The sequence below is a fragment of the Palaemon carinicauda genome, chromosome 32, assembly GCF_036898095.1.
Source record: "Palaemon carinicauda isolate YSFRI2023 chromosome 32, ASM3689809v2, whole genome shotgun sequence".
NCBI classification, from domain to species: domain Eukaryota; kingdom Metazoa; phylum Arthropoda; class Malacostraca; order Decapoda; family Palaemonidae; genus Palaemon; species Palaemon carinicauda.
The window spans coordinates 81,143,525-81,170,438 of NC_090756.1; the positions used below are offsets into that span (position 1 = coordinate 81,143,525).

Below are 26,914 nucleotides of genomic sequence, written 5' to 3' on the forward strand. Positions count from 1 at the left end.
GGTGCTGTATCTTGTTTTGGCGGGTTTCAATTTCTTGCTGAAGAATGCCAGCGGTCGAGGAGAACCATCGATGAGTTGCTCCAGCACAGCCCCACAGGCGACGTTGCTGGCGTCGGTCGTTAGTCGCAGGGGCGCGTTGTCGTCAAAATGAGCCAGGGTGGTGGCATTCGCGAGGGCATCCTTCGTACGGGCGAATGCCTGTTGCTGGGGCAAACCCCACTCGAGTTTTTCCGCTTTTCCTTTCAGGACGTTGTCGAGGGGTGACAGGGTTTGTGCGATATTGGGGATGAAGCGCCTATAGTAATTGACCATCCCCAAGAACTCCTGAAGTTGGCGGATGGTCATAGGTATCGGGAACTTTCTGATGGCGTAGACCTTCGTTGTCATGGGTTTTACCCCGCACGAGGATACGCGGTGACCAAAGAAGTCCACTCCTTCCGCACCGAATGTGCATTTGTCGAAACGTACGACCAGGCCGTTCTCCTGTAGGCGTTTGAGGACGGTGCGGACGTGCCTCCGGTGTTCCTCCTTGGTTTTCGAGAATATCAGGATGTCGTCGACGTAGCAGACGCAGAAAGGTAGGTCACCCAGAATGCTATCCATTAGTCGTTGGAAGGTCGCCCCGGCGTTGCGTAGACCGAAGGTTGAGTATGCGAAGGTGTAGGATCCAAACGGCGTTACAATGGCAGTTTTCGGGATGTCTTCCGGAAATACGGGGACCTGGAAGTAAGACTTGAGGAGGTCCATCTTGGTAAAATACTTCGCGCCGTGCAACGCGTTTGTTAGGTCCTGCATGTTGGGTAGCGAGTAGTGATCGGGCGTTGTGATGAGGTTGAGGCACCTGTAGTCGCCGCAAGGTCTCCAGGACCCGTCCGTCTTTTTTACCATGTGTAGGGGCGATGCCCAGGGGCTCGATGCTTTCTTACAGATACCCATGCGTTCCATGTCCTCAAAGGCGCGTTTGGCATCCTTCAGTTTCTGGGGCGGTAGGCGGCGGAATTTGGCGTGAGTAGGAGGTCCTGTCGTTGTGATGTGGTGGTAGATCCCGTGCTTGGACAGGGACCCTGGCGAGTGTCGGAGCTCGGGCTTGAAAACCTCGGGAAATTCTTGTAGGAGGTCGGCGTAGGGGTGCGTCGTTACGGCGGATACGGACATTGTTGCAGGGCCATGTTCTAGGGCGCGGGACTGGCAGGTTCCCGTGTCGATGAGACGCTTGTTAGCGACATCGACGAGGAGTCCGTGGTGGGCGAGGAAATCCGCACTGAGGAGGGGGCGATTGACGTCAGCGATGGCGAAGGGCCAAGAATACGAACGGCCCATGATAGATATCTTGAGGGCCCTAATCCCATAGCACCGTATGGGAGATCCGTTGGCGGTGATGAGTGAGGGAGCGTTTTTGTCGGGACCACGGTCTATGTCGGACTTGGAAGGTGGGAACGTTGACTGCATTGCGCCGGTGTCTACCAGGAGTCTACGGTTGGAAATGGTATCGAGGATATAGAAACCATTCTTGTTTTGGTTTCCTGCAGCTGCGATGGTGGTAGGTGGATTCTTCTGGAGTCATCTTCTAGGGAAACTGCATGGTGCTCTACATTTCTTGGCATCGCTGCTGAACTGTTAGTGGTAGAAGCACCATGCTGGGTTAGTCCTAGGGTTCGGTCGTATTGGTTGCGGCGGTTTCTTTCTTGATAGAACGTTGATCTCGTCGTCCTCAGGGGCCGTTGCCGAGGAGTCTATGGAAGAGCAGCTGCTGAAGGAGGAGAACGAAGGCGGTGTTGACGATGATGCTCCGAGGCGAGATGCTTTGGAGGCCTCGTGGAGCTTCTGAGCCTTCGACAGGAGTTCGTTCATCGGGAGCGTGTCGGCGTCTGTCAATCGGGCCCTTACGTCCTGTGGTAGGCGCCGAAGAAAGATCTCGCGAGATAAGCTGATCTCACGTCGTCGGCCGTTGCTGTCTGTTTCGGGGAGCAAGAGCAGGCTGGTTAACTCGTCCCACGCCTCGACAGGAGAAGTGTCACCCATGGGCTTTCCGGCGAGGTCCAGGACTTTCTGTGCCCTTGCTGAGACGGAGAGGGAGTAGATACCGATGAGTTTCATTCTCAGGTCGTCGTATGAAACTTGGCCGGCCTGGGCGTCGAGCCATGAGGAAATTTTGTTGAATACCTCTTCATGTATGGAGGGGAGAACGATGTCAGCCTTGGCGCAAGAGTCGCTGAGTCTAGCGACACGGAAGAGTACGTCTGCTCTCAGGAACCAGGAAGCGGTGTTGTGTTGAGAGAAAAGGGCGGCAGTTTGACTTTGGGCGTGGAGACGAGGCCATTGGGTGTGATGGGCGTGTTGCTTCCTTCATCGTGGCCAGACGACGAGTTGGCAAAGAGGTGAGAAGTTGATATGTAGGTTAAGCCTTACATGCACCGAAGTGTGGGAGAACCAAAGGCAGGCTCATGGCTAAGGTAACGGAGTATAGAGAAGGTAGCACGGCCGTAATAAGTCCGTTAATGGCAAAGCCAAAACCGCTGATGCTACTTTCAACTCCGGGGTCACCAGTTGTAAGGATAGTGAGACAAGCATCACCAAGATCAACTGATACTTTATTCAAATGTGCATGGGAGTATATTACAAGGTGCGGACTGAAAGGTAGGATGGCGCTGGCGCCAAATCAGAATGAATTGCCCGCCAAAATATATGTGTTTTCTTACACTTACAAATATACGAATTATGAGTTAACAGAAACATGTAATGAAATGATACATATGTCAAAATGTAGCTCTGATAGAGCGGAATACATATACATGGGAAACCACGGTGTGGCGAAAGGAGAATTCAAATAAATGAGCAGTTTGTTGATTTTCTGGACGACGAAGGGAGCGGTATCCTTACAATCTACCTGAAGTGGTTAAGCAAGGCAGCGAGGTGTTTTTGTATGCAGACGACACTAAAGTGTTCAGGAAGATTCAGGATGTGGAAGATTGCAACAGACTGCAGGAGGACTTAGACAAGCTTAGAAAATGGACAGAGAAATGGCTTTTGTTCTTCCATCCAGAGAAGAGCAAATACATGAGAATTGGCAACACCCCAGGAGACGATAATGGCTACATCATGTACAACAACATCAGCAAGACCAGAATGGAAAGAGACATTGGTGTAGTCAAAGACCAGAACGGAAAGAGACATTGGTGTAGTCATAGACGACAAACTTACTTTTGCTGACCATCTGGCTGAGAAAATAGAGAAGGCAAATAAGATAGTGGGCCTCATTAGGAGAACATTTGTACACCTGGAACCGGCAACATTTAAGCCTCTCTTCACATCCTTGGTACGGTCACACCTGGAATATGCCAACCAAATGTGGTGCCCACACCTTATCAAGGATATCAACGCAATAGAAAATGTGCAAAGGAGAGCATTGAAACTGGTGCCGTGTCTCAAGGAACTGCCATATGAGTAGAGACTTAAGAGATTAGATCTACCATCATTAGCGTACAGGAGATCGAGAGGAGATCAGATTGAAACATTTAAGATCGTCAACAACAAGTATGATAAGGAGTGTACTGAGGGTCTTTTCAGGATGAGGGAGGATAGTGTGACAAGGGGCCATGATAAGAAATTATTCAAGACAAGAGCCAGGCTGAACAGTTGCAAATACTCCTTCCCTAACCGCGTGGTTAACGTTTGGAACAATTTGCCGGACGAGGTGGTACTGTACACTCAGAGACAGTGACACAGTTTGAGTCAAGACTTGATAAATTTTGGAAAACACAGAATCTAAAATTCAGTTATAAAGCTCATATAAACACCACGTGCCACCACCACCCACATAGTGTCCAGGCTACCATACTGGAGCCACAGGCCCCCAGGGCCTCTTCCAAGAAAACGTCTGTAAGAAAATACCTTTCTGTAAGGCATTCCCGATGTCGGGTGTAGTGATTACGCATCGGTGCCAGGCGCACGGACCTTTAATTGCGTAATACTCGTGGATTTAAATGCCCAGCTACAGCTGACTGGGGGTGCAATTTTATCTCTTTACTTTATTTATCAATATCTCAGTGAAAAATATAGATATTTCTATTCTGTTAGTTTTTGCCGATAGTACAAGCTTTTTCCCTTCTGACGACAGCATGGGCTGAAATGAAACTGAAACAGTTTAATAGAGAAACTACAAAGAATAGAGAATTGGTTATACAGGAAGATTTTAGGTGCCCCTAAAAGCATAGCTAATACTACTCTAAGAGAGGAGATAGGTGCATCTTCCTTGAAAGCAAGGGTGATGGATGGGAAGCTGCAGTACTTAAATCGAACCCTGAATGGAAAGAAGGAAGTACTGAAAATAATTATCCAGGATATTCAAGAAAAAGAAGGAAGATGGTGGAAACAACTGTGGAGGATTTATTTTTGCTTTATTTTTATTTTTGTTTTGCCAAATCCTGTGTGTGAGAGAGAGAGAGAGAGAGAGAGAGAGAGAGAGAGAGAGAGAGAGAGAGAGAGAGAGAGAGAGAGAGAGAGAGAGATATTGTGTTAGCGAGCGAAAGTAGTTAGTGTAACGATCGTTTGTGGTGAGGAAGACTGTTGGTTTAAATGAGATTGTTTGTTTACATTTTTAGTAAGGTTACGACAGTGGTGAATGTTTCGGAGCGAATGCTTTTTTATTTGACTGCAGCATAAGGCAGTTGTGTGAGAGCTGGATTATATATATATTTTTTCGACCAGCGTGGAAGTGTTTTTTGATTTTCAAAGTAAGTACAGTTTTGTTTATCTTTGCTTGTCGTGATTGTGAATGATAGGAACAATTTATTATTTATCTTTGATTATAGTGCGATAGTTCAGTTAGCTAGAAGTGTTCGTAAGTGTTTTTCTTTTTTATTTTGGCAGGCTGCGATTCCTCCTTTGGAGAGACCCAAGTTTTTTGAAAGTGGATGTATTGTTGATGACTTGGCTTGTATTACGATTTTGTTTGGACTGCTCATTTGATTGATCAACTGTTGACGACCTGGCCTGTTTATTACAATTAAGATTTAGGATGATGATGATGATGATATCGACGACGATGACACCCATGACCCCGAGGAGTTAAGTCCGTTATGGAAATTGAAAACAATCTTCGGGTTTCATATAGTGGTGTTGTGCCATAAAAGACAGTTGGCTTGAGTGTATATACAGTGTTGGTGTCTATAAAATATATATAAACATATTTATTTGGGTGTTGGTGTGCGGGTGATTTAAGTTTTGTTAGGGGTTTCGTTGATTATTTGAATGGTGGTTATTATATATTTAGTGTGAAGTTTATGATTAGTTGTAAGTGTGATTATTATTTTGATTGTGAATGGTTCCATGTTAAGTATTGTGGTATTAGGAAATATAGTTTTAAGGGTATGTTTTGTTTTGTTTGTCCTTTTGTCCAAGAGTCCAGTTGATAAAGTAAGGGGAAAGTTTGTGTTGTGGGACCATTGTCAGTAGGTGTGATTCAGGGTGTGGGGCTTGTTTTTTTTAACATCCCGCCACATTATTTTGGCGCCCGAACAGGGACTGCTGAGGTGGGATAGAAGCTGGACTGTTGGACGAAGGACGGAATTAGGTTAAGAATTTAGGATTAAGGTTGATGAAAAATGGAAGAGCAGAACAAGTTACTGAAGGAGGAATTGCGGCTGAGTAAGGAGCGTGAGGAGAGGTTGCTAATAGAGAATGAGAGGTTGAACTGGGAGAATGCGGCGATGCAGAAGGAGCTTAGGGAGTTAAAGGGGACAGTAGAGAGAGTGCAAGAATGTGTTGAGATGAGGATGCGAGAGAATGAAGAACGAATGGAGAAACGAATGGAAGATATGATGGGGCAAGTCATGGGGATGATGAAAACTATAATGGGTGAAGGTGCAGTCGGAGGAGTGTCCTCAGCTTCGGGTAATGGGTTGGTAGTGAAAGAGAAGGTTAAGGTAGGTGATAATGGGAAAGGAAGTGATAGTGATAGTAGTAATAGTGATGGTGATATTGAAGATAAGGGAATTAGGCATAGTAAGGATGAACAGAAAGGGGAGAGGAAAGATGAAAGGAAAGGTAAAAGTGATGTGAAGAAAGAGAAGAAAAAGTATCAGGCTGATAGCAAGGACGATCGTGAATGGGTGAAAGTGGTAAGTAAGAAAAAGGGTAAGAAGGGAATGGTTAAGGATAGGAATTTAAGTGTGGAAGTGGATTCATTATATTCAAATGAGGAAGAAGGTAACAGGGGAGTAGACAGTGATGATAGCAGTGAGAATGAACGTGATGTGTGTAAGACTGTGTTTATGAGAGAGGTACCTCGGTGTGAAAGGTTCAATGAGCATAGCAGTAGGGATGTAAATGATTTTTTCAAGGAGTATGAGAGGTATTGTCAGGATAAGTATGGTGATAGTAAAAGAGTTTGGGCTAGGGAGTTAGGAGAATATTTGACTGGGTATTTGTTGACGATGTATGGAGTGATAATGAGTGTAGGGGACGTTGATTATGAAAGTGTGAAAACGAGAATAATTGATCAGGTAAAACGTATGAAAGGGAGTGTTAAGTATAAGCGTAAGAATGATTTTGATGAGGCAAGGATGAATGCAGGAGAAGCTATATCAATGTACGTATGTAGGTTGGAAACGTTAGCTAGGAAGAAGTATGGGGATGAAGGCATAAATGAGAATAAGGAGTTAATGAGGAAGTTTTTGGCAACAGTACCTGAGAATGTGTGTGAATTTATTAATTTGAAACGCAAAGAGAAAATGAGGTGGACGCAAGAGAGATTGACATGGGATGATATACTAGAGATAGTTGAGGATTATGAGTTAGATAGGTGCATGAAAGAAAGTAAATCTGTGAGTGTAAGAACTGGAATGGAAGAAAGTGTAATAGAATTTGGTAGTTATAAGGATGCAATTTTGAGAGGACCAATGAGGGTAGCTGATAATGTAGTAGATAGGAGTGTTAGGGCGAGTAATGTGGGAATACCTGTAAGGACAAATGAAGGATTTAGGCAGGGTAATTGGCGCAATAGGGATAGGAGTGTGAGTGCACATCGAGGTATGTCAGATAGCCGTGTCCGTGATGAAAAGTGTTATAGGTGTGGGAAAGTAGGACATAAGAAGAATGAATGTAGATGGGCTCTTGGTGCTTGTTTTGGATGTGGTGAGGTAGGGCATAGAATTAGCGAGTGCACGAAAGAGAAAGGGGTAAAATGTTATCGGTGTGGTATGACTGGGCACGTAGCAAGTGGATGTAGGAGTAATCGTATGAATGTGATTTGTGGTAATTGTGGTAAGGATGGTCATTATGCTAGAATGTGCAAGGAGCCGCGGGGTAAGTGTACTGAATGTGGTGCAGATGGGCATGTAGCTAGAGTATGTAGGAAGAAGGGAGTAAGTCAGCCAGGATGTTCGGGAAACTAGAGTGTGAGAGGGTTCAGCTGGGTGAGTCCTCCTGTGTGTGTGGAAGGAATAGGATCAATGTTTGTGAGAATGGGATGAATAATTGGTTAGAAATGAGCAAGTATGAATCTAGTATGCATAAAAAGTTAGGGCTGGAAAATAAACAATTAGTGTTAGTTGAATATAGGAAAAAGAGGCGTTTGAAAGTTTTACGTAAGGATGAAAAAAGGGAAAATTTTATAAGTAAAAGTGAGACTAGAAATAAGTATGACAAGGGTGTAAATGTGCAAGTGTGTATGGAAGATAAATGTGTTAATACAGATGAATCATGGCTGAGTATGAATGATACCTATAGTGTGTGTGGCTTTTCCTTAGGTGATGTAAAAGAAAGGATGACGAATGCGAGAGTGAGAGATAGGAGAATGATTAGTAGTATGAATGAATCTTTTACTAAAGTTGAGAATGTTTTTGATGAAATGGATGAACTGTTTACAGAAATGAGTGTAATTATAGGGCCAGATGATAACGAGGTAGATATGATTGTACATGATATATTAGATGATAGGGATTTAGATAGGAATAGTGTTAATGTAGCTAATGATTGTGATAAGGAAGAAGTGAATGAGAGAGTATATGGAGGCCCAGTTACTCGGAGTAGAGGTCCCGTTCCCGACTGCGACTGGGTTATGAAAAAAATAATGTAAGTGTTGTGTGAGAAGGATTTGGCAAAGTAAGGGGGGAGGAATGTGGAGGATTTATTTTTGCTTTATTTTTATTTTTGTTTTGCCAAATCCTGTGTGTGAGAGAGAGAGAGAGAGAGAGAGAGAGAGAGAGAGAGAGAGAGAGAGAGAGAGAGAGAGAGAGAGAGAGAGAGAGATATTGTGTTAGCGAGCGAAAGTAGTTAGTGTAACGATCGTTTGTGGTGAGGAAGACTGTTGGTTTAAATGAGATTGTTTGTTTACATTTTTAGTAAGGTTACGACAGTGGTGAATGTTTCGGAGCGAATGCTTTTTTATTTGACTGCAGCATAAGGCAGTTGTGTGAGAGCTGGATTATATATATATTTTTTCGACCAGCGTGGAAGTGTTTTTTGATTTTCAAAGTAAGTACAGTTTTGTTTATCTTTGCTTGTCGTGATTGTGAATGATAGGAACAATTTATTATTTATCTTTGATTATAGTGCGATAGTTCAGTTAGCTAGAAGTGTTCGTAAGTGTTTTTCTTTTTTATTTTGGCAGGCTGCGATTCCTCCTTTGGAGAGACCCAAGTTTTTTGAAAGTGGATGTATTGTTGATGACTTGGCTTGTATTACGATTTTGTTTGGACTGCTCATTTGATTGATCAACTGTTGACGACCTGGCCTGTTTATTACAATTAAGATTTAGGATGATGATGATGATGATATCGACGACGATGACACCCATGACCCCGAGGAGTTAAGTCCGTTATGGAAATTGAAAACAATCTTCGGGTTTCATATAGTGGTGTTGTGCCATAAAAGACAGTTGGCTTGAGTGTATATACAGTGTTGGTGTCTATAAAATATATATAAACATATTTATTTGGGTGTTGGTGTGCGGGTGATTTAAGTTTTGTTAGGGGTTTCGTTGATTATTTGAATGGTGGTTATTATATATTTAGTGTGAAGTTTATGATTAGTTGTAAGTGTGATTATTATTTTGATTGTGAATGGTTCCATGTTAAGTATTGTGGTATTAGGAAATATAGTTTTAAGGGTATGTTTTGTTTTGTTTGTCCTTTTGTCCAAGAGTCCAGTTGATAAAGTAAGGGGAAAGTTTGTGTTGTGGGACCATTGTCAGTAGGTGTGATTCAGGGTGTGGGGCTTGTTTTTTTTAACATCCCGCCACACAACCTGCAAAGTATTTGAAAGAATTAAGTTTAGGCATAAGACAGAAGAAGAATGAACAAGGCAGAAATAAAAACGGAAACCAGAAAGTGGGATACTGAAAAGTGGAAAGAAGAAATAGAAAGTAAAGTGAGCTTAGAAATATATAGAACGTGGAAGAAAGAAATTAAAGAGGAGTTAATTTATGACAATACATTTGCTTCAGTGATATTTTTTTTAGAGCAAGAACTAATACGTTAAAACTAAATATTTTAAATAGACACAATGAGGGGAATGTACTGTATTTTTTGTGAAAATGAGGAGGAAGATTTGATACAGGAATATAGAAAAGAAAGGAATGAAGTAATTGAGCTATAACAACCATACGAGGAAGACTTAAAGAAAATAGTAGGATTATTTCTATTCAGTGAAACAAATATAGAAAAGAAAAAAAAAGTATTAAATCTGATGTGGAAGAAAAGACTAAACAGTACAAGAAGGTAAACTTTGGAGGCGCCGTTGTAAAGGCTATGCCTCACCCCAGAACCTGAACCTGATTGAATTTTGATTTTTGAAACTGTGTAGTAACTGTAGTTAGTTGTTGGAACTTTGGAACTAAATTGGAAGTTTGATAGACACAGTCTCACTACTCAGGCAGTCTCAACCTCAACACTCGGTATCATTGAAACAGGAATTTGGTATTGTGTACGTCTGATTTTCCAATGGTGTTTCGGTCAAGGCCAATATAAAGAGGTCGGGCGGAGAGAAATGCCCGAGGCAAATTAGCGGCCTCATCTGCTCAGACGAGACCCGGTGTCACCTGTCAAGTGGCCGTGGGAATTTTGTAGGTCACAACTGCCCAAGATAAGGCCAGTGTTGCCGTTTTGTCAAGAAGGAAATCCCACAAATGGGACCCAAAAACCCCACAGATTCCCACAAAGTATTCTCAGGCTCCCACAAAATATCCCATGAATAATTGTTTTTTTCAAATTTACTGTAAATTCGATTTCCCTTGAACACATCATTCAGTGATAGGAAATCTAAGTGCTCTATATTTTCAAAAGATATATAGATAAGATAAGTTTTGGAATTCCCCGCTTTATTTTGAAAATATACAGTAGGCCTACTGGCTAACAAGGGCTATAGGGTGCCACAATTACAATTATCCTTGGATAAAACAGCAACAAAGATATTCCTTAGAAATTGAGACAATAAGAATTAACATGTGCACGAAGAAAAGCAATAATCAATAATAGCTAGAAAGCCTAAACACAACAAATTGACATCAGTATTCCTCTTCGTCCTCATCTGCTAAAACCAGCAAATCACTGTTACATTCCTCGTATTCAATTACATCCTTAGCCATCAAATTTTTTACCATATCAACAGGTGGCTCATAAGTTATACAAGTGTCATTTTGAAGCTTTAGGCCATACCTTATTTGCAAAATTGCCTCTACGCTCCATACAACCAGGTGGTTCCTCAACTTATTGTGTACTACGTTCATTTGAGAAAATATCCTCTCGACCGAGGCATTAGAGAATGGCAGTGAAAGAAGTGCTAAGTCCAAGGATGAAATATTAGGAAATCTTTTCTGGCCTATTGAATTGCTCTTTTCGTTAATTAATGCCCAGAATGAAAAAAACCTCTTTCATGCAATCTTGAGGCCATTCTCTGAACCATAAAGCCTGCCATTCATTCTCAACTTGGTCTATATCATTAAAAGTTGACCTATTCTTTGCAGCTAATGGGGATATGTTATCTTTGCTCTGAGAGGTAGCATGTTTAGGGTGCAGTTTTCCCAACATTAATAAGTTCTGCATTGTTCTTTAACATGCGTAATTTGAGTTTCTTTAAGAATACATTTTAATGCAGCTGTTCTAAACTCAAATCCAAAATTAATAAAAGACACCGGCATCATATAATCTAAAAATTTTAGCCCAGGAAGTTGTTCAACTGGACACTTTGCAAGATGAGTAGGCTCTAGTATCTACAATTATTTGCATTATATTTCTATACATGATCAATAGATCTTGAGTTAATATCGTAACATCAGCCCTTTTAGCTTGGAACAGCTTATTTACCCCGACTAATTCCTTCAACACCTTCCTAACAAACAGGAAATATAGTTCATTATGAGGGTCTTTATAAGCGTCTGTCAATACTTTCGCCATGTGACAACGTTCTGTAGATGCTACTATCTGAAAATGAAGCCTCAGTGCATCCCATTGGTCAATAATAACACTCATAGCCTCTAACCGCGCTAACCAACGAGTTGCTGACATCCCTGGTATCTTTTTTGGTTTTTTACTCTCGAGAGTCTGGTATATTTCATTTCTGAATACGTTTAGGACTATTTGAAAACCAATTATGTGACTCACAAATAATGAACTCTAACGCTGTTGGAAGCACTTCAGAGGCTTTGCTGGCAGCAAATGTAGAGAGTGACAGATACACTTAAATACAGTCAAGTCAGGGTTGTCATTTTTCAGCAGGGTTACAAGGGAATGGTGAGAGCCTTTTATCAAGCTGGCACCATCACATCCTATGCCTGCCATTTTCTTAAACTGCAATCTATCCTCCTCCAAACATTTCTCACAGTTGCATTAAGTGTGTTTGCTGAGCAGTCTTACAATGGAACCAATCGATAGAATGTATCTACCACTACTTTTTGTTTTACTCTGAAATAGCGAATACTAAGTGATAGACACGAAATGTTGGCTTCATTCGTGCTTTCATCAAGCTGAAATTACTTTCTCCAATATAATTTCTCAGGTATTTAGCAAAGCTGGGTGCAATAACATTTCTTTGTAACCTACCACATTTTGTTCTGTGCAACTTTAAACCTTGAAGACATACAGATTTTTTGTCTAAATGTGGCAGTAATTCTCCCAAATGATCTATCGAGAAGTTAGAAGAATGCTCTGTAATATATATGCAACTTTCAGTTCGGCAACTCTCGTAGGATCTTGAACTTGTGGGACCATGGACTGAGCTATGGAAGGTTGCTGAATAGTAGAGCGAGCCTTTACTATTTCAGAATGCTTTCCACTTTCCTTGTGACCAACAATAGACTTGATATGTGCTTGGAAGACAGAGCCAGTACAAACCTTGCAGCGAGCTTTTGTTGAATCCCCTTCTACAGGCTGTGTATATATATATATATATATATATATATATATATATATATATATATATATATATATATATATATATATATATATATATATATATATATATATATATATATATATATATATATATATATATATATATATATATATATATATATATATATATATATATATATATATATATATATATATATATATATATATATATATATGGGGAACGGGAAAGAAGATAATATTTCTGTCGACGTATCATTCGTATTATCATGGAATAAGTGTTCATACGCACCAAAAGGAGAATCAGACAAAAATAAATAAGTAGTATAAGATTATTAAATATAACTTTCTCATGGTAGTAACATAATTCCAATCTATAATTCCATACCCAAAATGAATTTTTTTTTTGGAAATATATTTTACATTTGCTAATATTATTAGAAATCAAATTTATTAAATTATTTATTAGTCCACAAACAATCCCACAAAAAATTCTTACCCCACAACTACTCCCTAGAAGCCTCATTTCCTCCCCAGATTTAGGGAGTAATCCCATGAAACGGCAACACTGGATAAGGCATGGGTGTGGCCCCCTGCAGTGCATGTTGTGGTAGTCTTGGAATGAATTTGTTTATTTCTTAAGGATTCTCAGAGGGAAGTTTTTTTTTTTTTTTTTTTTTTTCCTATTAAGACAGCTGTGATAATTATTTCAACTTATATCTTAGCCTTATTATGGTATTAAATAACTAATTTTTCAGTCTTGCAATGACTTTTTTATTTTGAGTAATTAAATTTATTGATATAATAATTATAATATACAATATAATATAGCCATATTATTTCTCTAAGGCAGGCATCAAAATACAGGGATTAAAGAAAATGCAGATATTAATGTAATTTTTATTATTAAAAATTTATTTTCACATTTACAGAGGAGAGACTTAACCTAGGAAAAAAACATGTTTTCTATATAATTAGCTTAACTTTTTTCTTGGCGCTACTTCTGTTATCTTCAGTTTCTCTTGTCCTTTTTCTTTACTTTATCTGATTATTCAAATGCCTTATCCTAAAATATATAGATATTTTTGCGAAGAATTATATGACCGCTTCTGGTATATTTGTTTCTCCTCTTTTCAGCTCTGCAACCAGAGTTTTTAGACAGAGTTTTTAGACAGTCATTGCCCCCTAAAAGAGATTTGCCATGAATGCTATTGAATATCTCTCGCAGCACTGTCAGCTGTGAGAAAAATTCATCTGATGGCAAATAAAGTCCGCCTTTATTCACCATCCCCACCCATGAGTCATGGAGCACATAGACGCGTTTTTCCCTAAATGAGGATATTTTGTTGAAAATTTTCTTACGATATAGCCCCCTATGTATTTTAGTGCTTCATTTTCAATTACATTGGCTATTGTTTTTTCATTGCTTCTATTCTCCTTGTCTGCTTCTTCGATATCTTCTATATCATCAGTAGGGCAGTCCCACTCAAGGTCTTTGAATAAAGAACTACTTAGATATAATTCTAAAGATAATTCCCGTTTTTCCTTATACTTAACATTACATGCAGAAGCATTTATCATTATATTATCTTCATTGTTTCGCTCTGCATTTATGTTTGTTTTTTCACTTATTATCTTGATATCCTTCCCTAAAATTAATGATCTAATCCTATACTTAAATTCTAGAGCAAGGCCTATATTGGCCTTGGGCTAGAGATGAGGCCCGAAAGACAAGGTCGTGGTCTGTTTTGACCGCATGGGGGTGATTTGAGGCCCGCTGAGAGAGGTGAGTCACTAAAAATCTCATCACCGCCTGACCTCCTCTATATTGGCCTTGGTTTCGGTATACAATCACAATATTGTGATATTTTTGCGTAATTTTCTGTGCTTATCATTACACAATGCCTCTTAAGATATCCAAGCAAAAACAGAAAGCCCAAGGAAAGGCACTGTATCAACATTTACTAAAGAAAAGAGCAGAAAAGAATAGTGCTTCATTGTCTTCTCAAACAATAACAACGTGTGCAGACTCCCAAACAATAACAACGTGTGCAGACTCCCAAACAATAATAACGTGCGACGACTCCCAAACAATAACAACGTGTGCAGACTCCCAAACAATAACAACGTGTGACGACTCCCAAACAATAACAACATGTGCAGACTCTCAGACAATAATAACGGCAGCTACTAGTTCAACACAACACGCTGGAGTTCATTCAGCTGAACAAAAAAGGCCTTTATTCATAAGAAAGAGGATTTTGAGTACAGAAGAAGATAAATTGATAGATGATGGTGAAAAAATTATTCCTTTGACTGAAAAGAGAATCTGTTCACTTGTAAATATATTAGTGCCTGAATGTCCTGACTGTGGGAAAAAAGTTGAACTTCAAACGAAGGGAAAGCTCTGTGATGTGCCTCTATCAGTGAAATGTACTGCATGTGAAAAGGTTCTATATGAAGATGAGCCTCCACAATTGAACCGAGTACAAAGGAGATGCCTAAAAATAACCTTTGTTCAATAGATTGGTGCCAAACAAAAGCAGGCTGCCGGAGAGGACTGATCATAATTCCATGCTAGTTGCCATTAAAGTGACTAAAGAAGAACTACTGTGTATGAAGATCTGACCAGTAAGGAGCTTTTAGAGCGATGTCTCAAAGGGAAAACACAGAATCCAAGTGAAAGTTTGAATAGAAAACTATGGGCAAAATTTGCAGGACTCGACAAGGTTAGATATGCTGCTCAATTGTCAATCTTACAGCATAGGGTTGGCTATAAAGAGGGGTCCACTTTGGCGTGTATTGGACTTAAATCTACCAAGCACAGCATCGAAGGAAATGCCCCTTTTGAATCATTGCAAACAACACCCATTCGTTCAAAGAAGAGGAGATCAAGTACTAAATGAACCAAAGATTATGAAGCTGGGCCATTTAAGATTGCAAACCCAGCTACAAAGAGTCTGGTGGTGCCAGATGATACCCTTCTGATATATCTTATTATTGTATAGTATCCTAAACACCAGCTAGGTGGGTGGGAGGGGACTGGGTACCAGCAATCCTTGTACAAGGTTGGTGCACAATAGGATTTTTTAAAAATATTTTTATCCTATTTCTACATTTTAAGATTACAAATCATAGGAAACAAGATAAATTGCCAATAAAAACATTAATTACCACAAATTAGAGGAAAACAAGGGCTAAAAAAGTGAAATTTGCAACATTTAATCTTTTCAAAACTACTTTTTTTACCTTTAAAACCCTGGAAAGGTATGATGGGTCGTACGCGAAACCTACAGCATTTTCAAAACCTGTTTTTTCCCCATAAATCATCAGCTGTCTCGAATATGGAAGTGATCGACCTGCAAGGGGTGACTAGTCTACATGCCATTGTCTGCTTTAGGACTGATTTTCGTCTAACTTCCCTCCTTCCCCGTTTTTTTACTACCACCCCCCCCCCCTCTCCAGGGGTCGACCTCGACCCTGACATACCTTTATAGGGGTAAGTGATCAAACAGCAAAGTTATTACCTAATTATAAATTATCGAACAGTGTTGATACTTGTTTGGTTCTTTATAGTTGGAAAGTGTGGGTGGATGGTGTGTATACCACTTGCATGACATTGGTTTTGGCTTAGATGCCATATATTGCCATGAGGTCCATTTTCCCTCAAATGCTAATTTCTGAATTTTTTTATTTTTTGCAAATTTCTGATTTTTTTTCTATTTATTTTGAATTTATCTTCAATAATGGCCAGCAGGCAGTATTCCCTCGGCATGGATGTCATCAACACACTTCTAATGGAGTTAAAAGGAGATGTTGATGATAATATGGAGCTTGCAACCTCATTCTACATTTCAAGTGGTAGTTTGGGCTGTAAGAGTTGTTGCGGTCTGCGGCCATTTTGTTGACATACCCGAGAGGTAAGTTGGCATATCTCTATATATTCTTGTTCTGTATAGAATTCCTGATATTTTGGTATATTTTAATACATAAATATCATATTTTATAGGAGATACAATGATTTCCATAAGGAATTTACATTGTGAAACTAGGCCGTCAAAAAATGACCTTTAGATTTCGCCCCTGATATAACAGTAAATTACATCTTAGTGCACATTTTATTATGTATTTCTGTTCTAGGATAATATGAGTTTATTCTATAAAAAATTGGCCTCTTCCTATTTCATTTGGGTACCCAAAAAATTCATGAAATTTGGACAAATTTTTTTGGCCAAAAAAGTTACCCTTTTTTTCTCATTTCAGATCTTGACTTCTATGGGTCCAACTCATTTCCAGCAATTACACGCTGTTGCTTTGCCATCTAAGAAGGTGTCCCTAAAGGGATTTATGTGTATATGTATATTTCTATTTTTTGTGAATATTTACGTCGTCTTTTTTTTATACTTAAATTTTCAATATATTTCTAATAAATAGTTATTTTGTAGATGGGTATCATTTATATTTTCAGTAGTTTTTAGCATTCTTTGAAGTATTTCTAGCAAGTCAAACAATACAGATTGATGCATAACTAAATTTTTCCTGAATTTTTTTTGGAGTCGGGGTCGCACGCAACCGAGTATACCCTTAAAGGGGTGTCCGAGTAGCGTACCTATCCAGGGTTAAAGCTAAAGAACTTCTATTTAAAAGGATATAACACTTTTGTAAAAAGGAAAATACTTCTAAAGAATGTATAAGAAAATATGGCCAATGTAGAATTTTCATTTTTTTTTCATTATCTATTATGACAAATTTTCTTAAATTTTGAGTGTTTTTTGTTTTTACATACATATACCAAGGCACTTACCCCAATTTTGGGGGGTAGCAGACATCAACAAATAAAACAAAAACAAAAAAGGGGACCTCTACTCTCTACGTTCCTCCCAGCCTAACAAGGGACTTAACCGAGTTCAGCTGGTACTGCTAGGGTGGCACAGCCCACCCTCCCACATTATCCACCACAGATGAAGCTTCATAGTGCTGAATCCCTTACTGCTGCTACCTCTGCGGTCATCTAAGGCATCGGAGGCAGCAGCAGGGTGTACCGGAACTGCGTCACAATCGCTCGCAATTCATTCCTATTTCTAGCACGCTCTCTTGCCTCTCTCACATCTATCCTCCTATCACCCAGAGCTTTCTTCACACCATCCATCCACCCAAACCTTGGCCTTCCTCTTGTACTTCTCCCATCAACTCTTGCATACATCACCTTCTTTAGCAGACAGCCATTTTCCATTCTCTCAACATGGCCAAACCACCTCAACACATTCATATCCACTCTAGCTGCTAACTCATTTCTTACACCCGTTCTCACTCTCACCACTTTGTTTCTAACCCTATTTACTCGAGATACACCAGCCATACTCCTTAGACACTTCATCTCAAACATATTCAATTTCTGTCTCTCCATTACTTTCATTCCCCACAACTCCGATCCATACATCACAGTTGGTACAATCACTTTCTCATATAGAACTCTCTTTACATTCATGCCCAACCCTCTATTTTTTACTACTCCCTTAATTGCCCCCAACACTTTGCAACCTTCATTCACTCTCTGACGTACATCTGCTTCCACTCCATTATTTGCTGCAACAACAGACCCCAAGTACTTAAACTGATCCACCTCCTCAAGTAACTCTCCATTCAACATGACATTCAACCTTGCACCACCTTCCCTTCTCGTACATCTCATAACCTTACTCTTACCCACATTAACTCTGAACTTCCTTCTCTCACACACACTTCCAAATTCTGTCACTAATCAGTCAAGCTTCTCTTCTGTGTCTACTACCAGTACAGTATCATCCGCAAACAATAACTGATTTACCTCCCATTCATGGTCATTCTTGTCTACCAGTTTTAATCCTTGTCCAAGCACTCGAGCATTCACCTCCTCACCACTCCATCAACATACAAGTTGAACAACCACGGCGACATCACAGATCCCTGTCTCAGCCCCACTCTCACCGGAAACCAGTCACTCACTTCATTTCCTATCCTAACACATGCTTTACTACCTTTGTAGAAACTTTTCACTGCTTGCAACAACCTTCCACCAACTCCAAATAACCTCATCATATTCCACATTGCTTCCCTATCAACTCTATCATGGCTTTCTCCAGATCCATAAACGCAACATACACCTATACAGTTAAACCTCTCACGTCTCCCAAACTTGGCTGCTTTCCTGCTTGAACTTTTCAGAAAGCATCAGCTTAATTTTGCTTCCATTGTTTTTAAAATTGTTAAAACAAGTGAAGCAAGATAATTTTTTTTTCTATTTAATGCATGTAATAAGGGATTTGAATGTGATATTCCTTATGGTTTTTGAGTTCTATTGATTTAAAAATTTCAAAAACTCTACTAACCTAAAACTTTTAAAAGATATAGCAATAAATTTGGGGGGAAGCTTTATTGTAGGGTACTTAATTTCATTTAAATCCAAGCATAAATACTAAACCCTCAGATTGCCCTCTTAACTAATACTTTCACTTCTAGTTTTTCCTCACAGCGAATAAATGATCTGCTGTATCTGTCTCTTGAAATCATATTCATGTTTTTATATATTTTTTTTCAGATATGCCCAACCTTGTCTTCATTATTGAGAAAGCTTTATTCTCCCTTGTCGTTGAGCTCATATATGCAATTCTTTTTTCTGTCCTCTTACAATTCCTGCATGTTTTTCTCCTATTTTTCCTTTATTTTATATTTTACTTCGAATTTATCTCTTGACATTTCTTTTTCAAGTATTTCCTAACTGCCGGTATTCACTTTTAATTTCATACTTGTTACCTCGACAGTATCTTGGTTTAAAAAAAAAAAAAAAACCATATGATTAACATATTATTTCTTGCCAAGCTGTAGTCCTAGTTGGAAAAGCAAGATACTATAAGCACAAGGGCTTCAACAAGGAAAATAGCCCAATGATGAAAGGAAATAAGGAAATAAATAAACTACAAGAGTAGTTAACAATTAAAATAAAAAGTTGAATAGGAGCAACATAAAAAAAAACTTTCATATATAAACTATTAAATGTAAAAAGGGAAGAGAAGCAAGATAGAACAGTGTGCCTGAGTGTACCCTCAAGCAAAGTAACTCCACACCAAGAGAGTAGAAGACCATGGTACAGAGGCTATGGCACTGCCCAAGACTAGAGAACAATTGTTTGATTTCGGAGTGTCCTCCTCTTACATGAGCTGCTTACCATAGCTAAAGGGTCTCTTCTACCCTTATGACCAAGTGTTAAGATGTGTTACCGAATTTCATTTAATGTCTTCTCCACCTAAAAACTTAATTGGATACCAATGTAACTCTTATTATTTTCAACTGAAACTATCCCTTTCCATTAAAAATGAATTTCAGAATAGTTTGCAAAACACTCAAATGTAGAAAATTCATATTTCTAATTATTGCGTGTAAGCTTGTAACAAAGGTTTTCAACTTTTGTCTTCCTGGTTTGTTTTGTTATCCAATATGGACATCTGAAATGTCTTATAAGATGATTTTGTAATCCACAGCACATCTTGTGAAACAATTTGTTACATTCGACACGCTATACGGTTAAACCTCTCACTTCTCCCAAACTTCCCTGCTTGAACTTCCCAGAAAGCATCAGCTTAATTTTGTCTCCATTGTTGTTTCACTTTCCCTCTTCCCCGAGATTTGAGGCATTTGCAGCATCTCCTTAACTTGAGTTGTTTCAATCATTGGTAAGAATATGAGCATACGAATACAATAACAAAGCATTGTTTATACCATTTCTTAAATTTGAATTATTCAAACCATCTATACAGTTAATATTACATAAGCAACAATGTCTTATAACCTATCATATTTATTGTTTATTACATTTAAAACCATCATTCTCTCTCTCTCTCTCTCTCTCTCTCTCTCTCTCTCTCTCTCTCTCTCTCTCTCTCTCTCTCTCTCTCTCTCTCTCTCTCTCTCTCTCTCTCTAGGATACCTTTCGCTACACCCCTCATTTTTTACCTCTCTCTATCTCTCTAACAAATGAAATCTTTGTTGTTTCACAAAGTTCAGTTTTATTAAAAATCAAGCATGATTCAATTTTCCTTACTTCTCCAATCTCGCACCTTCTCTATCATATCGAATGTTCTAGCGGTAACCTAATTGTTCGATGACTTTAAAAACCGGCCTGGGACTTTCTTCTTCTTTTATCTTTTTTTCCAAATGGTTCCATAATTGAGGTGGGTACAAGTTGACTTACAACTGCAGCTGAGAAAAGTATTTTGGATATGGAAAGGACAATTATCTTTCGTAACAGTTTAGAATTATCGTAAATTACCATACTGTTAATAGCGGCTCTTTGCTATTGTATGAAAAAAAGATTTCCTGCTTTGCTACGATTTTAGGAATTTTTATGGATACGGTAAGTAAAATATTTGTAATAACATGATGTTTACTAAATGCTTTTAATATCAATAGTTATCACTTTGATCATGTGTGATTAATGCGTTCGTCTGTTTATTATGATCGAATATGGAGCGTACAGTAAACAAATGGAAGGTTTCTGTTTCAGGCGGCATCATAAAGGAAAACGTTTTTTCATTTATTTCGAAGTTCTGAAAAAAATTAAGTAGAATAACATTGGTAATAACAAAATCATCATATAAAACTAACCTATACAAAGATGTGTAAATGCATTCGTTTCTTCGTTATGATCAGAGATAAACGTAAACAAAACAATGGTCGTCATTTTTCATTGTGCTTTTTGGCGTGTTTAGGAAACTCGTGATATGAAATCTCCTTTATTTTGATAATTTAGGATTTTCAATGATACAACAAAAGCTAGTCTATACAGTGATGGTTTTGCTATTCACCAGTTGTCTTATATACAATAGATATGACAAACATTAAAATTTGTCTGTAGTTTGGGTCCTGTTATAACGAGAAATATATGGTGTTTACACACATCCTGGTTGTAACTTTAACCTTTTGTTAAAGTTATTATAACTTTAATGTATATTAAATGTTTGATTTATATACAAAAACAATTTGATAGTATAGAATAATACAGTATAGTATATAGAAAGTATTGGAAATGGGTGGTAAACACGTTTGAATAGGCAAGTTGCCGGTTGCCATGGCCCAAATGTAATTATTTCTGTTAGTCGTGTGTTTCGAAATATGCGATTTTCCATTTATACGAGGTCATTGATCGACAAAATTCTCGCATAATTCGGGACCCTACTGTACTCAGTTGAGTCTCATACAGCATTCTTTCTAGCACAAAACTGAATGACTGATGCATGCCAGGAATAGAAACGGAGAAGAGGAGAAAGGCCAGATATTCTTGCAACAGCTATTTTAAACCAGATGCTTCTTGACCATTGAGGAAGCCAGGATTACAACAAGACTTGTCGAATAACTACCACAGGCCAAGGATAAGATTTTTCAGGACTAGTACCACTGACAGGTTCTTCTAGAAGGATAAGGGTAAATCAGATATCACTGACTTCGTACTCTTGTTGGATTTGTATGTCTGATGGTGCACGAGTCAGAAGCAAAGTTCTTGGATATCTTCCTCTTTACACATTAGGGGACAGCACTGTAAGAGTCAAGTTTGACTCATTGGGTTGGTAAACCTCCTTTTAATAATAATAATTTACCATTAGTGCTCTGGCAGGGGATCTGAGTTCTCTAGGTAGTGTTGAGGTGTCCTCACAAGATAGAATAGTAAGTCATCCTTAAACCACCTTGTAAAGATGAGATGGAGAAGGACTTGAATTTGTGTCAGGCTAAATTCTGGTTCTTGGACACAGACTCCAGAACAAAGGAAAGGAAGGCCTTCCTCCATTTGAGAATGACTTGCAACATACAAAATGAGATGGGGTATACTCATTCATAATGCTGAGGCTGAAGCTTGTGAGTAGTTTTGGGGTCAGATCCTATCTGGTGCCTGATGAATGGCTCATCAAGGGTCTGCTCAGAGCTACTCCCCTGCTGAGGCTGATCCTCCAAAGGGGAAGGGTCCACGCTTATGGTTAGGGGTGAGTGACAGCCTTTTACCAGATTCTGAATGGAGTTACCTCAACTAAGTACTTTGAAGAGGAGTATCAGGAAACCGGGATATCACCTGATATACCGCACTTGGGTCCACCAAGGTCATACCGAGACCAATGACATCAACCGACCATTGAGTAATCAGTAAACCAAGTAAATGGGCACGAAGGCTAACGCATTCAGAAGTAACAGGTGTGTTGGCAGGTGTCCCAGATGCTGCTGATGTTCCTTGAAATGGAGAGCAACCTATTGGAAGTTCTGGAACGACCAGGAGGCAACCAGTTCCATCAGCGCTGATTCCCGAAGTGCCAAAAGCCTTTTCACCACCCACGAATGTGAGAACCCACTGGTCCTACTCTGTGCCCTGGTGATTGAGTGTGTCTGCTAGAACATTTCTTTCTCTTGAATGGACTATGCTGATAACTCTATCACGTTATCGACTACCCAGGTACGTACCTGCTTTCCAATCAGTAAAACAGTACCCTTTTGTTTCAAGTCGTAACGGTGGAGTTGCTTTTTTTCAACGGTACTGGGTCTCCTATCAAACCCTGTTGGGAAGTTTGAAATACTAACAGCAGTGCTTGAACTTCCAGTATGTTGATATGGAGGTATTTACTTCTGTGAACCATGTCCCCAAAGTGGTCTGGTTTCCACAGCCAGCCTACCTCCTTGGATAAGTCTTTGAGCAGAAGGATCCCTAGAGGTGGGATTCAAGTGGATCTGATCATCTACTGTTCCTGTTTTACTGAAATCAAATGTAGGAAAATCACTAGCTGCTGACCATTGATGCTTCCAACAACTCAGTAGCAATTGCTGGTGTAGAAGTCCATGTACAATGAGTTTTACACTGACGAGAGAAGTCTCAGAAGTAGTTGCCACCGTTGAGCCAGAAGTTCTTGATTGTGAGGGAGCAACTGCCCTGTCTCCCTACATTTTCTGATACAAATGTTCAATGTGTTATCAGCATACTTCAGTCTTCTATCTTCTACCTGCCATGCAACTAGGCTTACTGATTGAACATAATTCTCAAATCCTGGCAAAATGAAACCAACTGTCTCGGCCCTTGAGCACTGCCTCCTGGAAGAAGACGAACAGTCAATCGTTGAGAAAACCCAAGAGGTGAATCTTGCTCAAGTAGGCACCCCAAAAAGGAGAGCATACATACTTGGGGAGTGGTAGACCGTCCAAAGCTCTAGGGTTTGAACTGTTAACTAAAGCCTAGAAAACAAATAGGAGGTACTTTCTATTGGACCAAAGGATGGGAATCTACATACACATATCCTTCAAGTTTACTATGTGTGAGGTCTTCCTAATGGCAAACCATACAGTGCTTGTCATCTTCATCTTGACTGGAGTTAGGAAGGAGGAATAAGGTCTTTCACTGGGACCCAGTCGACATTGTTACAGGAAAAGTTGACTAAAGGCACAAAGAACTGTCTGGGACTTTGAGTGTGTTCTCCCTCATATTCTTTCAGGAATCAAAGGCCCTTTGGTAAGCTGGCTGCATCAGGAAGGCCATAAAAGACAAATGAGAAGTATTTTCTGTTGGACTAAAGGATGGGAATCTAGGTACACATATCATTAAAGTTTACTGTGCGAGAAGTCTCCTTCCTAATGGCAGACCATATGGTGCTTATCGTCTTTATCTTGATTGGAGTCAGGAAGGAGGAATAAGGTCTCTCACTGGGCCCCAGTCGACTTTTGCACAGGGAGAGATGACTGTAAAGGCACATAGAACTGTCTAAAAGACTTTGAGAGCCTTCTTCTCCCTCATATTCCTTCAGAACTCAAGAGACCCATTGGTAAGCAGGGAGCAACGTCAGGAAGTCCCTGGAGGACAAATAGGAGGTACTTTCTGTTGGACCAAAGGATGGTTATCTAGGTACACATATCCTTCAAGTTTACTATGTGCAAGAAGACTTCTTCCTAATGGCAGACCATAAGGTGCTTGTCGTCCTCATCTTGATTTTTCACAAGACTGTAAAGGCACAAAGAACTGTCTCGAAGAATTCGAGTGTGTTCTTCATCCTCATACTTCTTCAGGACTCAAATACCCACCAGTAAGCTACCTGCAATGTCAGGAAGTCCCTGCCTTTGGCCTGAGCAGAATAGGTCTAAATGCATCTGCATTTTGAGGTGAAGAATACAACTGTGCCCAACAAATGGTCAAAACACAAAGATGTTAAGTTTGGTCCTGGAAGTGTCTCCCGTGGTAGTAGACTACAGGCCTGAGAACAATGTGACTACATGTGTTAGCGTGGTACTGTTATAAACACACATTAGGTTTCTAGTCAAATGTCTCTTCAATGTGGTGTAATGTTAGACTTGGTAGGTTACTTCTTCTTCTGAATAAGTCTAAGTAAGTTAACTTTAAAACAGTTTATTTCTTTAAAAACAATTATTAACATCTCCATCACAGGAGTATAGATGGTTTGGTCGGATGACCGTTCCGTATGACATCTTGACCAGAAAGTGACTAAAATATCCATATTGATGTTTAAGTCTAATTAGTTATCTCAGCACTTAATGATTTATTGTAAACACAATGGCTTGGTTGTGTTTACTCTTCATGAAAAATGTTACATTGCAATTGAATAGCAGTGTCTTGAGTTTCGCATCCTGCTTATGACTGACTATGGCATTTCTCACACTCGCTCCTAACTTCCATATTGACCTCTTAGGTCATAGATTTAAACATGTAACTTTACATACATTACACATGCATGATTCTTCCATTGTGTCCTCGTTGTCAGTGCTTCAATTGCTGAATCAATGGACAGTGGTTAAGGTCCACCTCCTATGGCAAGCAGAACATCCACAGTCAAGAGAATGCATGGAAGAATCTACTTGATTGGCTGGAGTGTAAGGAGTGCCTTGGGTCGGAAATAGACTTGATCCTAATAAAAGCTATGAGGAAGAACCGACAATGGCACTATAAAGGCTGGTTAGACCTTAGAGAGGTGCCGTAGTGCTGATTGATGGACGCAGCTCCTCATCTGAAAAGTGTCAAGGTTGCCCATGGAGGTCAATGAACTCATGAATGAATGCAAAGACTTTGGTGATGTAGAATAAATCTTGAAGATCTCTGCTGGACTTGTCAGATGCTGTAGGGGCGATGATTCTCTCGATGGTCTTTGAAGAATCCTTCCTTCCCTTAGGATGCTCGACGTTTGGTTCACCAACCGAATGGGATGATCCCCTGTAAAGGAAGAATGGACAAACGAGCGTTGACCAGTCTCCATTGGAAATTGAATGGCTTTTGACTCTCATGCTCTCAGAAGCTAAGATACTAATTATCTTAGCATTTGGAGAGCAAAATGGGTGAGTGTGGCACCCCGCAATGAACAGAAGAATCACACGACTGCCTGTCTTTGATTGGAGATGATCTTTTCCGATAACCGCATAAGCACGACATCACATCTCAGTGTTTGTGTCAGCTCTGAAATTGGACCCGAGAAGTCACCAGTTCCAATTCCTATCGCACGAATGAGTTGGAAGTTGAATGAGTTGGAAGATCTTAGGGTTAGGGAAAACTTAGATCATGGGAAGATCTTATATCATGGGGAGGTTTCTGAGCATGAGAAGATCTACGTCGTGGAATAGTTTTGATACATACGAAGATCTCGGAGGGAGTGCTGGAAAGGAACAGGTAACCTGTGACAGGTGTACGAGTTCCTTGGTGGCTCAAAAGATATTATTACTCAAAGAGTCAGCGTATGTTTCCAATCGTGAGGTTCCAGATCGCTAGGTTACCTATTGCAGTGAGGGGCTGTAGGGAATAATCATGTAGTGATCAATCATGGAAAAATAGAGCGAAGAGACTTGTCTTACAAGAAGTGAAGACAATCAAAGCGTTCCCCTGAAGAATAAACACGAAGGAAAATACCACAAGGAAACCTCGCCTCTTGTGAAGGGAAGATCTCATAGTCCGTACAAGAGATGAAAAGGATCATAGGTTCCTCTTTCACTGGTATCATAGACTGGAATAGATGGAACAAAACAGATGCCAGAAGTTCTGGGACTATAAAGTAACTGAAGAACAGGTGTGAGGGGTCAAATCGTAAGGTGTCCAATCGCCTGGGGTCCAAAAAGTGCATGGAAGACCAATCATGCCGAAACCACTAAAGCCGTGACAGAGAGCGTGGACACCGGAGCCCGCGAATCCTTTGTACATGGATATTATTTATGGTGATAGTGCGTACCATGATTGAGATCCTGGAGCTTGTGTGCATAGAGAACAGTCTCGTGGTGACAGACGATGATAAGACTAGTTACGGGAGACAGTGGGCATATAGGAGAACCACAATACACCTAACTCTGCCCATTAGGAAGATTCTCGTGACTCGACTGAGTGAGGAGATCGATCTAAATTTTCTCCTCTACCTCCAGCAGACCTCTTTGGGACAGTTGTCATTCGGGTGTCCAGGAGGAGGAGGGAAATGGAGGCAGTTGCCAACGTCCCAACAGCATAGTTGGTTTGCAGTCGTGTGAGAGACCACGCATCGGAAGCAGGAGGCTGAACACCTTTACCGAATACCAAAACT

General features: G+C 39.9%; 1 pseudogene; it reads right to left on the reverse strand.

Annotated features, from left to right (window-relative positions):
- Window positions 1–10,106: 10,106 nt before the first annotated feature.
- Window positions 10,107–12,353, reverse strand: LOC137625795 (uncharacterized; annotated as a pseudogene).
- Between the last annotated feature and the right edge of the window lie 14,561 nt (window positions 12,354–26,914).